Source organism: Peromyscus californicus, unplaced genomic scaffold (assembly GCF_007827085.1).
Source record: "Peromyscus californicus insignis strain IS unplaced genomic scaffold, ASM782708v3 Scaffold_8__1_contigs__length_139910024, whole genome shotgun sequence".
Lineage (NCBI taxonomy): Eukaryota > Metazoa > Chordata > Mammalia > Rodentia > Cricetidae > Peromyscus > Peromyscus californicus.
The window spans coordinates 48,515,604-48,529,065 of record NW_026294606.1 but is presented as its reverse complement, the minus strand read 5'-3'; the positions used below and the strand labels follow the sequence as shown (position 1 = coordinate 48,529,065).

The following is a 13,462-nucleotide window of genomic DNA, read 5'->3' as shown; positions in this document are numbered from 1 at the left end:
GAATTCCACAAGCTGGAGAGCAGGGTATTATCTTGCCAGAAACTCAGAGTCCAGTTATTAGTCTGGGATTGCTGAGCCAAATGGAATATGCATTTAAAATTTTGGTAGCTAGTATCAAATGTCCTTTTATAATGGTTGTTCCGATATATACAGCCCTATCAGGAGTATATGAGCCCTTGTATCCTAACAACCTTGCCTTCACAGAACATCGATAAACTTTTACCAGTCTATATTTTTGTTTGTTTTGTTGTTTATGGTGGGGATCAAATCCAAGACCTGAGGCATGCTAGGCATGGGCTCTACTACTGAGAGAGATCTGTAAAACATGTATTTCACCTATATCCAGTTGTAACCGAAGATGAGCATCCAATACCTTGGATTTACTTTTCTCTGGACTTTCATACCTTGCTCTCCTTTCCTTCTGACTTCCTGTTTTAGCTGATTTTTTTGTTTTGTTTTGTGTTTTTTTTTTTTTTTTTTTTGGTTTTTCGAGACAAGGTTTCTCTGTGTAGCTTTGCGCCTTTCCCGGATCTCGCTCTGTAGACCAGGCTGGCCTCGAACTCACAGAGATCCGCCTGGCTCTGCCTCCCGAGTGCTGGGATTAAAGGCGTGCGCCACCACCGCCTGGCTTGTTTTGTTTTGTTTGTAAGTTTTTCCCCCCAAGACAGGGTTTCTCTCTGTCCTGGAACTTGCTCTGTAGACCAGCCTGGCCTGGAATTCACAGAAATCTGCCTGCCTCTGCCTCTCAAGTGTTGGGAATAAAGTCGTGTGCCACCACCACCAGGCCTGTTTTTTTTGTTTGTTTTTTGAGACAGGGTCTCTAGGAAAGCTCAGGCTGGCCTTAAACTCATTTTGTAGCAGATGACCTTGAACTTCCAGTCTTTCTGCTATCACCTTCCCAGTGCTGGGATCAGACATGTATAGGTTTATGTGGTACCAGGGATGGAAACCGGGGCTTTGTGCCTGTTAGACAAGCACTATATTCACTCAGCCATCCCTAAGCCCCCTTGTTTGCTTTTCAGATGCACTTTCACTATGTTGTTCAAGCTGGCCTTGAACTCACAACTCTTTTGCTTCAGTCTCCCAAATGACTATGTACCACCATACTCAGCTGTTTCCTATCGCTCTTGATGATGAAGTGACTACAGCTCCTCAAAACAATTTGCAAAGAATTGAAAGCATGGAGTCAAGAACTATCTGCACAAATGTGTTTGTAACTGCATTATTTACTAACAGTCAAAGATAAAGAAATCTAAGTGTTCATTAGAATAAAGAATATGGTAAATACTGTTGTGTGGTATTCACCAGAGAAGACTGCTGGGACATGGGTTTAAGCCAACAGAAAGTCTTTAATAGCCGGCCATAGACTACACTGGGTGTTCGAGATCCCAGTGTCGCCCCAAACCTTTCTAAGGATGACCTTTTAAGCACAAAAACCACGTTCTGGTTTGACATACTTCAGTTAGCAAGAACAGTTAGCCAGAAGTGGAACTACAGATGCTAAAAAGTAAGGTTAGTACATTTAGAGACTTTCCTGAACTATGGATTTTGATGATTAGGCCTTTGGTTTCATTTTTGGCAGGTGGTGTTGTCTACTTGCTGAGTTTTACATCCTGAATGGCAATTCCATCATGGAGTCAGTTGTGCTAAGGGGCTTGTTACAACACACCAAAATGTATTATTCAACCTTAAAGACAGACACCAAATGATCCTTCTTCTATGAAGTATCTAGGCTTGTCAAACTAAAAAAGACAGCTGTGTGTGGTAGTGAATGCCTCTAATTCTACACTTGGGAGTCAATCTCTGCAAGTTTGAGGTCAGCCTGGTTTACATTGAGAATCCCAGGCCATCTATGGCTATATACTGAGAACTTGTCCCAAAAATTTTTAAAAATAATTTTCCCTGATGAGGACAGAAAGTATAATAGTGGATACTATGATCTTCCAGGGAAGGGAACTGGAAATCATAATCTAAGACTAACAGTTTCAGTTGTGCAGATGTTAGGAGAGTTCTGGAGTTGGATAGCAGTGTTGGTTATATTGTGAATGTACTTAACACTACTAACTTTATATACTTAAAATTGCTAAGATGGTAAATTTTCTGCAATATATATTTTGCAATTTAAAAAGTAATTTCAGCTGGGCAGTGGTGGCACATGCTTTTAATCCCAGCACTCGGAAGCCAGGGCAGAGGCCTGGTCTACAGAGCTACTTCTAAAACAGCCAGGCCTCACAGAGAAACCCTGTTTCAACAACAATGAAGTGATTTCAGTGAGATGGCTCAGCAAATAAAGGCACTTAACATCAAGCCTGAGTTTAATCCCTAGGACCCACACTGTAGAAAAAGAGACAGTTGTCCTCTGACCTTCACATATACTCCTTGGTATGCCCTTCCCTCACTACCACATACACAAATAAATGAAATAAAATTTTTTTTTGTTGTTTTTTGAGCTGAGGATCGAACCCAGGGCCTTGCACTTGCTAGGCAAGCAATCTACCACTGAGCTAAACCCCCAACCCGAAATAAAGTATTTTTTAAATAAAAAAGAAAATGAACTGAGGATATCGCTCAGTTGCTAAGACTGCTTGCCTTAGCATGCTTGAAACTCTGGGGTTTGATCGTTAGCACTGCATAAATGAATTGTGGTGGTATACTCTCATAATCTCAGGACTCAAAAATGGAGACAGAAGATCAAGGCCTACCTCAACTACATAATAAATCTGAGGTTAGCCTGGGCTACCACAGATCATGTCTAAATAGATAAATAAATAAAATGTCAAACTAGGGCTAGAGAAATGGCTCAGAGGTTAAGAGCACTGGCTGCTCTTCCAGAGGTCCTGAGTTCAATTCCCAGCAACCACATGGTGGCTCACAACCATCTGTAATGAGATCTGGTGCCCTCTTCTGGCCTGCAAGCATACATGCAGGCAGAATACTGTATACATAATAAATAAATAAATCTTTAAAAAAAAAGTCAGACTATGATGTTTTCATTTTCTTACAGTATCTGCTTTCTAAATAACATTCATTTCATATTTAATTTGTCTATCATATTGCTAATTGTACCTCCTACACATATTCCCAGCAAAATGCTAAGACAGGAAAAATGTCATATGAGCCTTGACGTGCTAAATCTAAATATATATCCTATATATATTCTTTTAAAATGCATAATAGGGCTGGAGAGATGGCTCAGAGGTTAAGAGCACTGGCTGCTCTTCCAGAGGTCCTGAGTTCAATTCCTGGCACCCACATGGTGGCTCACAACCTTCTGTAATGAGATTTGGCTCCCTCTTCTGGCCTGCAGGGATACATGCAAACAGAATACTGTATACATAATAAATAAAAAAATGCATAATAAAATTTTAATAAATTAAACACAGACACAGACACACACAGACCCCAGAAAACAGTCCTAACTACTAACTCTATTGTTAGGACATTTTCCATGCTTGGTGGCACATGTCTTTAATAGTAGCACTTGACAGGCAGAGGCAGACAGATCTCTCCTCTGTGAGTTGAGGCCAGCCTGGTCTACAAAGTGAGTTCCAGGACACCCACGGCTGCTAACCAGAGAAACCCTGTCTCAAAAAAAAAAAAAAAACAAAAAAAGAAAAAAAAATAGACAAAAGAAAAACAAAGGCATTCATATCATATTAAAAAAAAAATTAATGCTGAGATGATCCAGGAAGCTTGCTGAAAATCAGCAACTTAAAGGTTTAAAAAAGAAAATTTCACAGGGTATTAGATTTGAAGGAAGAATGTACAGTAAAATTAAAAGTTAATCACGGTAAGAAAGATAAACTAGTGTTTCTTTTAAACAAGTAGCTGGAGAAAAGTGAAAAGAGAAAATAAATAAACAAAATTTAAAAAAGGGCAAGAAAGTACAAACTGCTGGGCTGAGAGATGACTAAATGGATAAAGTACTTGCCATTCAAGCATGAGCACAAGATTTTGGATTCCTAGAACCCATCTAAGTGCTGGGCATGTGTAATCCCAGCATTTTAGGAGGCAGAGACTGGATCCTTGGGGCAAGCTGGTTAGCTACATTAAAAGGAATTGGTGAGCTCCAGGTTCAGCAAGAGACATTGCCTCAATAAATAAAATAGAGAGCTCAAGGAAGACACCCAATGTCAACTTCATGCCTCCACATGCACTCATGTGTATATGCATCTGCACCACAAATATGCCCCACAGTGAGTGTACAAACATGCATATACTCATACAAATAAAGTACAGAGTATTGGGTAGAAGTTGTAGCTCCCTGGCGGACTGTGTAAGCAAATATAGTATGGTAAAAAAGCCCAAATATCTTCATTCAACAATTAAGAGTGTCTAGTAAGGGGCTGGAGAGATGGCTCAGCGGTTAAGAGCACTGTTCTTCCATAAGATCCGGTTTCAATTCCCAGCACCCAAATGGCAGCTCACAACTGTCTGTAACTCCAAGATCTGACACCCTCACACAGATATACATGCAGGCAAAACACCAGTGCACATAAAATAAAAAATAAAAAAAAGGGTGTCTATTAAAAGTCAGATGCTGTTCTAGGTACTAAGTGCACAGCAGAAAAATACCTGCCCTCTAGAAGCTTCTATCTTTGTGGTGAGAAACACAATAAACCAGATAACTGGGTAAATCACATGATACGAACAAGGACAAGAAGCACAGTTAAAGATGGAAGAAAGTTGGTTAAAGAAGGTAGTATTCCAAAAGCAGATGGAGAGGTAAGGGATTGAACCATATGACCATAAAGAAGCTCATACAGGCAAAGAATAGCAGATCTGAGTATCTTAGAAGCTAGGATGTGTTTGAGGCCAGATAATGGAGCAATCAGGTAGTTATTAAACAGATCAGAGATGAAGCAGGGAAAGGCCATTTAGAACTCTGGAGGCCACGTAAAAAAACTTGTCTGCAGAGTGGACAGCAGTGTTTAGTAGAGGTTTTATTGTTTGTTTGTTTGTTTTTTTAAAGGAAAGAGATTATCTTACTTTCCTAAAAAGATCCCTCTAGATTCTGTGATGCAAACTGACTAGAAGAAAAACTGTGACTAGTAGTTAGGGTGCAGTAATCCTGTGAGAGAGAATGCAGTTTTTAACAGGTGAATGTTAAGAAGGGGCTTGACGATCTGGACTGTTTTGACCACCAGAGGATTTGCTGATATGGACATATGAAAATGCTGAGTCAGAATGATTTCAAAAGTTAGGGTCCAAACAAATGTCTCAGTTCACAATTACTGTAAATACAATAAATCTGCAAGTCACAAGGCAAAGTTCTGGCAGACCCACAAGCCTGTAATCCCACCTACTCTGGAGGCTGAGGTAGAAGAGTCGGGTAATCAAGGCCAGTAAAGACAAGACCCTGCCAGGGCTGGGTGTAGCTCAGTCAGTGGTAGAGTATTAGCCTAGTACAAAAGAGGCCTCAGAATGGGAGGGGAAAAAAAAAATAAGAGGAGGAGGAGAGGAAATGTACTAGTTTCAGCACCAAGTTGCTTTCTGTGGTCTCCTTCACCAAAAGCAAGTAACCAAAGCTGGAGCAGGTTTCTCCTTCAACATCAAAAGAAGCCAACTTCCAGAGAAACGGATTCTTTTGCATTATGACCCAATTGTGAACAAATAAAAAGTCCTCTTCATGCAACAACAATGAATACATTCTTAATGATGCACTGAAAATCAATCTGATTTATAAATGTGATGAATGGGGACAGGGATACTGATTCAGAAATCCTATAGCATGGAATAAATATGGAGGCAATGGCCTGGCCTGACTGCCTCCAGTGATTGTGGAAGAATGTTCTTCACATCAGGGCAGATTTGTATCAGTAATTTAACTTTCTAAATATTTTTATAGATCCCAATAAAAAAAAATATGCCTTAAGCCAGGCGGTGGTGGTGCATGCCTTTAATCCCAGCACTCCGGAGGCAGAGCCAGGCAGATCTCCGTGAGTTCGAGGCCAGCCTGGTCTACAGAGCAAGATCCAGGATAGGCACCAAAATAACATGGAGAAACACTGTCTGGAACGCCCCCATCCCCTCAAAAAATGTCATAAAATTGTCAGCATTGGAGTGTGATGGCCCACATCTTTAATCCCAGCACTCTGGAGGCAGAAACAGGAGGATCTCTGTGAGTTACAGGCCAATCTGGTCTACACATTGAGTTTCAAGACAGCCAGGACTACATAAAGACCCTGTCTCAAAAAAAAAAAAAAAAAAACAAAAACAAAAACAAGCCGGGCGGTGGTGGCGCACGCCTTTAATCCCAGCACTCGGGAGGCAGAGCCAGGAGGATCTCTATGAGTTCGAGGCCAGCCTGGGCTACCAAGTGAGTTCCAGGAAAGACGCAAAGCTACACAGAGAAACCCTGTCTCGAAAAACCAAAAAAAAAAACCAAAAAAAAACCAAAAAAAAAACAAAACAAAAATTCCAGATAGTAGACTGTGTTTACAGCAGCACCCATAACATAAACACATAGAAAATTAAAACAAGAAGACATAAAAAGGAAGCAGGCACTATCAACAGACAGTGGACCTGGCTAATATTCACACCAGACAGGAGAGCAGTCTCTCCCTTTATCTGCTGTCTGTCTTTAGCATTTGTAAACCCTGTTGTTTCAACAAGCCTATTTCTTTGGGGATGGCCAAATCACACCCTAATTTGGATTCAACAGTTCCCGTAACAGTCCCCAGATGGTAGTGAAGTCTGTAAAAAATTTATTCCCAGGGTGTGGCGGCTCATGCATGTAAACTCAGCACTCCGGAGGCTGAGGCTAGCTAGAGGTTTGACACGAGTTCAAAGTCATCCTGGACTAAAATGTAAGCTCCACGTCCAGCAACGAATCTTTGTTTTAAAAATTAGTTAATTCATTCATTGCCAGGCACGGTGGCTCGTGCGTGTAATCCCAGAAACCGGGAGGCTAAAGCACGAGGGCTGACGCTAGTTCAAAGCCAGCCTCAGATACATAGTGAGACCCAAGACGGCCTTGAGCTAAAAAACAAACAAAAACAAACAAAACAAAAAAAAAACTGAATACGGCCCCCTACCCAGCTACAACGACCGCTGTCCACCAGAACCGTCAATAACGGAAACCAGGGCTTTCGTCCACAGTGACAGCCAGTCAGGTCCTCTGGCTCCCAACAGCATCACCTGAGACCAGCACCCAGAAGACGCTGACAGAGGGGGCGCTTGGCGCAGGCGCACTAGCCTTCCGCCGGGTCAGCCCAGAACACCGCCCTGCTGACCCGAGAGAAGTCTCGGAACTTAATGAATGCTGAGCCACCTCAAAGTGAAATCGCGGTCCCAGTGGGCAACTCGTCACCTCAGCTCCACGACCTTACAAAGCTCACCTGCCCTCAGCCCGTGGGTCAGCACCGCGGGCCCCTCACGGTCCCTCAGCGACGAAGCTTCCGGCTCTGGGCGGAACTGCCGAGAGACCGGAAGTCCCACATCCGCGGAGGAAGTGATGGCGGGAAACCAGCTCTACCCACCCAAACTTCACCCTTACCCTGGCGAGGTGCTGTTCAGGTAGACGACACCCCGAAGGACAACGGGAACAACCTAATTTTCGTACTGTAGTTGATCCAGGACAGCCCAAACGAGTGCTAAAAGTTCATAGGTGGGCGTGGTGGCTCATGCCTACAACAAGCAGCACTCAGAAGGCTGAGGTAGGATTGAAGCCGGTTTGGGGTCGCGGGGTGGGGTTGCCTTGGCTGCATAACAAGACCCTGTCTAAATTACAAAAATGTTTCATGCTTATGCGGAGTCTACCTCTGTAGGGAGTTCATAGTTATGGAGAAAAGTGTAGTGTTGATCCCTCCAGAACTGGAAAGAAAAAGATAACCAGCTAAGGCATAAGGCAGAATCAATAGTAAATGCAATGTTTTAAATTGAAAAGTCACCACTGTAAACAAGTAGTTACTGTGAATCATTTTTTTTAACATGTTAAAAGCCAGTAACTATTTCATTGAAAATCAAATAAGATGCTATGTACATAATGATATGGCAAGAGGCCTCTCACAGAATTAAAGCACAGTATACCTGGGGCTGGGCATAGATTTAGTGGAAGAGCTCTGGCTTTGCTGGATCCAAGTCAGTTTGGTCATATATCACTACAAAAACAATAATAAAAGAAAGCTGTAACTCAACCAAAGGGGAACTGTGTAACTTTGTGGCAGATGGCATTCATGACAAATCTGTTTTATTGCTCAACATTGAGAAATACCCTGTAATGAATCTGTTGTCATTGATTCATGAAAGATAAAATAAGCTTTCCAGAAGCTTTCCTGTTTGAAATCCTTTCAGTAGGACTAGAACATCCTACTCTTGCCTCAGTTCTCCAGTAGAAATATAGACCTTCAAGTAAGAGGTTATTCCACTAAGATGGTGATGCCATTTGTCCTGAGACAAGGTCTCATGTATTCTCGGTTGGCCTTAAAACTTGCCATATAGTCAAGACTGGCCTTGAACACCGGATTCTCTTGCCTCTGTCTCCCAAGTGCTAAAATCTTAAGCTTGCACCATCATGCCAGTATCTCCATATTTATTTTAACTTCATACTTCTCAAGGAATTATTGATACAAAACATCTGCTCAAAAAGAGATAAGAGATTATTCTGAGCCAAATTTGAGTGACCTTGACCTAGAAACACTTAGTGAGTTTACCCTGAATGACACGTTACTGTGGAAGAGATTACTTGAATTTTTAGACACACACACACACACACACACACACACACACACACACACACACACACGTCATACATAAGAACACTTTCAAAATAAGTTGCTGGAACACAGAGTAGCAGATTACAACAAAATTGGATCAATCACTTCAGTTTCAGAAGTCCTGTGATTTTAGCTTTAGGGTTGGTAGAAGCTAGTGGTCTGCTAAGTTTAACAATGTATTCCAAAAAACCTAACAGTCAAAGATGTTAAATTGGCATCAAACTCATGATAATCTCTCTGCTCCCACCTTCCAAGTGATAAGATTACAGCTATGAGCCACCACACAGCCAAAATTGGATTTATAGTTACTGTTTCCAAACGTCTCTTAAATTTGGGCACATGTTGGGCTGGAGAGATGGCTCAGTAGTTAAGATCACGGACTGCTTTTCCAGAGGACCTGGGTTCAATTCTCAGCATCCACATGGCAGCTCACAACTGTCTGTAACTCCAATTCCAGGGGACCCAACACCCATGGCAAAACACCAATGCACATAAAATAAATAAATTTAAAAAACTGTGCACACATAAGCATATTGTTCTCAAGCGAAGGTGAACAAACACTGGCTATTTGACACCACAAAAGGCACTACAAAGATCTATTACTGAAAAAGTAGGATGGATTTAGAGGAAGTTTAGATAGCTCTGTAAGGGGTTGGGCAGTACTGAAAATCTTACACAAATCTCCACCTTCTTCCATTTGGTTTCTCCTGTAGTAGGGTGTAGCAAGCACAGCTGCAAGAGATTACAAGCCCCTTTCTAGGTATTCTTGTAAGATTAGTTTGATTACCCAGGACATCTGCTCCCAGAGGGGATTGCTTTATATTTGGCTCTTGTCTGTTTTGTTAATTGTTATCTCAATAGGGTGACTGGTGTCATTCACACTGTCTTTTGAGGATCCCCCTACCCAGAGTTCTTTTTGCCTGTTTTAGAATAGAAAAGATGATTGGAGGTTTTCCATATGTCATGTTCAAGATCATTGTTCCTGAGAAAGAAGGAAGTCTGGCCGGGCGGTGGTGGCGCACGCCTTTAATCCCAGCACTCTGGAGGCAGAGGCAGGCGGATCTCTGTGAGTTCGAGGCCAGCCTGGGCTACAGAGTGAGTTCCAGGAAAGGTGCAAAGCTACACAGAAAAACCCTGTCTCAAAAAAACAAAACAAAACAAAACAAAAAAAAGAAGAAGAAGAAGAAGAAGGAGAAGGAGGAAGTCTGGTGTGCTTCCAAAAGCCATGTCCCAATAAATGAATTGGGTGCTGTACACCTTTGGAAAAGTATAATATCCCAAACTTTTTCCTAATTGAAACTGTATGGGGTTTGTCTTGAAAGCAAGTTAGAAACTCTTACTACTTGCTGGGCCTGGTGGCATACACCTTTAATCCCAGCACTCAGAAGGGGGAGGCAGAAGCAGGCAGATCTCAATGAATTAGAGGTCAACCTGGTCCAGAGAGCAATCCAGGCCATCTGGAGCTACATAGTGAGATCCTGTCTCCAAAAAGAAGATGAGGAGCAGGAGGAGCAGGATGGTGAGGAAGGGAAAACAAAGGAAAGAGGTTTCATTATCTTTATCCTGGGGAGGGATTTTTTTTTAATGTGATAAGATTTTTAAATGCATACCTTTAATATCTGTAAGGATCTTTGCTTTCTTTGGTTAACAGTTATCTTTATTTTTCCTAAGGTAGTAAGGAAAAAAGGAAAACTCTGGATTCTCTTGGGGAAGACCTGGGCTAGGCTGTGTCTGTTGGAATTTTCTTTGGGCCACCAACCAGCTCCCAAATAAAGACATGGAGACTTATTAATTATAAATGCTCCGCCTTAGCTCGGGCTTATCCCATTAGCTCTTTTAATTCAACCTGTTTCTATTCATCTGTGTTTTGCCTTGGAGCTTTTTACCTTTCATTCTGTACATCCTATGTTCCTGCTTCTTCCATGTCTGGCTGGGCCCTGCCATCTCCCTAATGTCTCCTTTTCTTCCTTCGTCAAGCCTAAATTCCTCCTCCTACTTACTCTTCCTGCTTGGAAGTTGTGGTGATATTTTATTTGTGATGAAATGTGATATTTTATTTGTATGTTAATAAATAAAGGTGCCTGGAGATCAGAGGTCAAATAGTTATTAAGCAGAAGTCTGGCAGTAGTAGCACACACTCTTAATCTGATCACATGGCAGGCAGAGTCTCTGTGTGGTCAAGGACACAGCCAAGCATGGTGGCACGAGCCTTTAATCCCAGTATCAACCATAGAGACCTGGAGGTCTGTATAGACAGGCAGTGACGAAGAAGTCATGTGGCTGGGCTTAGAGCCAATGAGAAAGCAGAACAGAAAGCCAATAAAAACACAAGTCAGACAGGAAGAAGCTCTCTGGGGAAACTACTGCTGGTGGTAAGCTAAAGCTAGTTGTGGCTATTGCTCTGATCTCTATTACCCCTGTATTTGGCTCTGTGTTTCTTATTTACTAAGACTGTTTAGAAATTTGTCTGCAGGAGTCGTGCCTATACCTCCTACCTCGCTATTGCTGTTTAGCTTTTTATTAGCCCAGTCAGGTGCCTTAGGTAGGCAAGGTAAAACAGCAACACATCTTTACATAATTAAACAAATGCAACACCTCTTTACATAGTTAAACAAACATTCTGCAACATAAACAAATGCAACACATCTTTTGGTAGTTAAACAAATATTTGGCAACAGCCTTGACTTCCACTCAAGGTTTCTCTGAGGTGTTTGTCCTTTTTGGACAGCACACACAAGCATTTTTATTATTGTATTTGTTTCATAATCTTTTTTGAAATGACTTTTTACACTAGGTACATGTAACTTTGTCTTTCTCAAGATAGACAATGTGGTAGTTTGAATGTAATTGGCTCCCAAAATCTCATAGGGAGTGGCACTATTAGTAGGTGTGGTTTTGTTGGAGTGGGTGTGGTCTTGTTGGAGGAATTGTGTCACATAGGGCAGGCTTTGAGGTTTTCTATGCTCAGGATACCACCCTGTGTCTTAGTCAACTTCCTGTTGCCTGCAAGATGTGGGACTTCAGCTACTTCTCCAGCACCACGTCTGCCTGCACATTGCCATGCTCCCCGCCATGATGATAATGGATTGAACCTCTGAAACTGTAAGTGAGCCACCCTAATTAAATGTTTCACTTTATAAGAGTTGCTGTGGTCATGGTGTCTTTTCACAGCAATGAAAAACCCTAACAGATGGATTCAAGGGAAAGGCAAGGAGGAAAAAAAATGAAAAAGTCAGCTGGGTCTAGTTCATCTCGTTACCTGGGAGCTTAGCTATTTTTTGCTGTGAATTCATAGTTTTGAGAGTAACATATTTTTCCTTTTTCTAACAATTTTTTGAAGACAGTTTCACCAGAATATAGCCCAATTTTCAGGGTGCTTGCATAGCATCCATAGGGCCTTGGGTTTGATTACCAGCCCTGCATAATATGGCATGGTAGCACACACCTTTAAGCCCAGCATCTGGGAGATGGAGGCACTAGAACAGCTCAAGGTCATCCTTGACTGTGGATTTAGTTTGAGGCCATCCTGGACTGGAAGGAAGGAAGAAAGGGGGGGGGGAGGGAGGAAGGAAGGAAAGAAAGGAAAAAAAAGGAGGAGGAAGAGTAAGAAATGGGATGGGGGGAAATCACACACAAAACAGGTTACAAAGGCAGAGAAAAATGAGTGCAGATACACCATATCAGAAATCAAATACAACATATAGATTTTCTATTCTTCAACATCAGGGGTCTTCCTCAATAGTTTTTCACATCATTTTTTTTTCCAGACAGGGTCTCTTGGAACTTTACAGATTCAGATATGCTTTACAGATTTGATTTAAAGAATATGCTTGGCCGGGTGTTAGTGGCGTATGCCTTTAATCCCAGTACTGGGAGGCAGAGGCAGGTGGATCTCTGTGAGTTCAAGGCCAGCCTGGGCTACAAAGTGAGTTCCAGGAAAGGCACAAAGCTACACAGAGAAACCCTGTCTCAAAAAACAAAACAAAAAAAAGAATATGCTTTACAGATTCAGTTAGAATGGCTTGTCAGAGTATCCATGTAATCCGTCTGTCTGTGCTTCCTCAGTACTGAGATTATAGGGTGCACATTGCCATATTCTGATTTTGTGTCGATGCTGGGGGTCAAAACTCAGATCCTTGGGGCTAAAGAGATGGCTCAGCAGTTAAAAGCACTGGCTGCTCTTCCAAAGATCCTGAGTTCAATTCCCAGCAATCACATGGTGGTTCAAAACCATGTAGAGTAGGATTCGATGCCCTCTTCTGGCATAAGGTTGTACATGTAGCTGGAGCATTCATATTCATGAAATAAATAAATAAATCTTAAAACAAAACCGAACTCAGATCCTTATGTATATGAAGCAAGCACTTGACAGACCGGGCCCATCTCTGCCCAAATTTATACTTCAATCAAACCACAAACCCACTTTCACAAAACTTTTATTAGAAAATCCGAGTCTCTCTGAATTCCTACTTTGTGTTTTAAAGCCACATCTTATTTTAATAACCCCTGCTTCCTTAACTCAGTACTTTTGTTTCTTGAGACAAAGGTCAGAGTATGCAGACCAGCTGGGCTCCAACTCGCTATGGAGGTGAGAGTGTTCTTGAACTCATAATCTTCTTGCCTCAGCTTCAGTGTTATTACAGGTTTGTGCTACTTCCTCTAGTCTCTTTGCTCCATTTTGTATGTCCAGTTCTTTAACTGACTTAATCTGTGAGGTTTGATAAACCATTACAGTCTTAAAAAGC

The 13,462-nt window shown here is 41.8% G+C and overlaps 1 protein-coding gene across 5 annotated transcripts in view; it reads right to left on the bottom strand.

The window, feature by feature from the left end:
- The window catches only part of Tbce (tubulin folding cofactor E), a 52,131-nt gene that overhangs the window by 35,420 nt on the left and 3,249 nt on the right, over positions 1–13,462 (bottom strand). For 2 of the 5 annotated variants that reach the window (XR_008215772.1, XR_008215773.1), the window contains exon 1: positions 8,032–8,055. The exons of 1 other annotated variant lie outside the window; for it this stretch is intronic. The gene's annotated coding sequence lies outside the window, so the exon portion shown is untranslated. Of the gene's footprint in view, positions 1–7,037; positions 7,268–7,340; positions 7,451–8,031; positions 8,056–13,462 lie in introns of those variants that run through there. 2 more of the 5 variants (XM_052728413.1, XM_052728414.1) reach the window with 2 other exon arrangements.